Source organism: Babylonia areolata, chromosome 2, assembly GCF_041734735.1.
Source record: "Babylonia areolata isolate BAREFJ2019XMU chromosome 2, ASM4173473v1, whole genome shotgun sequence".
Lineage (NCBI taxonomy): Eukaryota > Metazoa > Mollusca > Gastropoda > Neogastropoda > Buccinidae > Babylonia > Babylonia areolata.
Genome location: NC_134877.1, coordinates 17,283,352 through 17,285,851, shown reverse-complemented (window position 1 = coordinate 17,285,851; position 2,500 = coordinate 17,283,352). Strand labels below are relative to the sequence as shown.

The following is a 2,500-nucleotide window of genomic DNA, read 5'->3' as shown; positions in this document are numbered from 1 at the left end:
AAGAAATGGCAAACACTAAAAATAAAAATAAATAAATAAACTATAAACTAATTTGTTTGTCGTAAGGAAAACAAAGGAATGATAGACACTAAAATTTAACACTGTAAACAAATTCATGTGTCGCAAAACCCATTAAGTAAATGACAGACACTCAAGATAAACATTGCATACGAATTTGTTCGTCGTAAAACCCACCAAAGGAATGAATGGACACTATAACTGAACACTGCAGACTCCTATATTTGTCGTAAATCCCATCACATGAATGGCGGACACTAAAAACTGAACTCTGCAACCAAATTCATTTGTCGCAAATCCCATCAGAGGCCACGACGAACTCTTAAAACTTAACACTGCAGACACATTTATTTGTCATAAAACCCATCAAAGCAGTGATGGACATTAAAACTAAATGGCTGAAACAAATTTTGTTCGTCGCAAAACCCAGGAAAGGAATGACGGAAATACACTTAAACTAAACACTGCAAACAAATTTTAGTTGTTGTAAAACATGAAAGGTATGACACACACACACACACACACACACACACACACACACACACACACACACACACACACACACACACACACACACACAGAGATATATATATATATATATATATATATATATATATATATGATAGTCAGTCGTGTCCGACTATGACCATCAGAACAGCAGAGGAGGCAACTGCTGTGCCGACTATTTGGGCTAGAATTTGATTATAGTGGAAAGTCTCTTGCCCAAGTTACATCCCCACTCTCTCGGCCAAGAGGGTTTTAGGACAGTCGGCGTCGGGATGGTTCCCAAAAGGCCAACTAGCCCACAAGGCTGCAGCACTAAGAACCAGTGCAATTTTCCCTCCTAGTTTGAGAGTCATAGTCCATACACTAAAGCTAAACACTGCAGACAGATTTATTTGTCGTAAAACCCATCAAAGAGATCACGAATACTGAAAAAACAACAACCACTGCGAACAAATATATTTGTCGTAAAACCCATCAGAGGAATCATGGACATAAAGACTAAAACACTCCAAGCAATTTCATTTGTTGTAAAACCCATCTAAGGAATTGTGGACACTTAAACTGAACACTGCAAACAAAATGTATTTGTCGTAAAAACCACCAAAGGAGCTCTGGACATTAAAGCTAAAACACTCCAAGCAATTTCATTTGTCGCGAAAGCCATCGAAGGAATTATTAGACAGTAAAACTAAACACTGCAAATTCATTTGTCGTAAAACCCTTCACACGAATCATGGACACAAAAAAGAAAACACTCCAAAGAGATAAAAGAAATAGAATGTGTGTAGAATGAGAGGAACGCAGAACTCTATTCAAACGTTAATCAAGTTTACATTTGGCCTAATTTCTTAGTGTGTCCTTGCAAAATCTTTATCCACCGGAAAAAAAGCCAACAACAACAAACATAGAATACATAAAAGTACATGTATATTTATAGAAAAAAAAATCGGGTAGGAAATGAGGAAGTCAATGAGGAAGAGAATGAATGACAAAATGTGGGTGGGACCAGCCGCCGTGGCGAAGTGGTTAGCGTCGCGGACTGACGGCTGGGAGGACGCGGGTTCGAATCTCAGCGGAGGTGGGTTTTTCGGCCCGTGGACGGCTCCTACCCAGAGTTGAGTGTGCTGTGGGCTTAAATGGGGAGACTGGGACCACACAGTCGAGTGTCATCCACTTCAAGGATGCGTCTTTGGGTGTGTTGCTCTAATTACCTGACCAACACTGCAAGTGTCTGTATCTCTCGGGCCTGGTTAACGCCGGGATATCATTATGACAGGAAGCGTAGAGTACAGCCTTGTCACGCAGTCCCAAACCAAAATGGACCTCCATAGCAACATCGTCATCATCATCGTCATCCTCCTTCATCGTCATCAATATAAACAAAATAGTCTCAAAGTCTGTGGCCTTTCATACCCTGCTCTCATGGTGACCTCAGTTTTGATACCCCTCCACTTCCGTGCTTGGGGTGAGTCCTGTCAATGTCGTCAGTGTCGGCAGATTCATGGGGGGCTGTTGTTTGAGGGACGTGGTGGCGGTCTCCACTCTGGGAGGGACGCTCACTCAGTCTGGCTCCGCGACTAAGCCATTATTCTCGTTAGTAGGGGGCGTAGTAGGTGGTGTCCTGAGTACATTAAAACAGAACAGGCACCACTGAACACCACCGAAGTGACTCAGCAGCAGTGCAGGGTCTCCTCTGGTGTGTGGCCTCCTGGCGACCTAACATCGATGGTTCCCTGTGGACTGCCGACGCTGGAAGTGCGACGGACGAACCCGGGTGTGGCCGTGTATGGGGGAATCTAAATGAGCGGCGTGGGAGCAATGCCACTGAAACGGCGCAGGTGATGGGGCAGCACAAAACAAAAAAAAAAAAAAGAAAAAAAGTGGGTGGGAGGCGAGTAGAGTTAAATGAGTGAGTGGGTTGTTGATTATCGGAACGAACACAGGAGGGAGGGAGACAGACAGACAGACAGACAGA

At 43.5% G+C, this 2,500-nt stretch overlaps 1 protein-coding gene across 1 annotated transcript in view; it reads left to right on the top strand.

Moving 5' to 3' along the window:
- LOC143277008 (prolactin-releasing peptide receptor-like) overlaps nucleotides 1-2,500 on the top strand; it is a 7,248-nt gene that overhangs the window by 2,851 nt on the left and 1,897 nt on the right. The gene's annotated exons all lie outside the window — the stretch shown is intronic.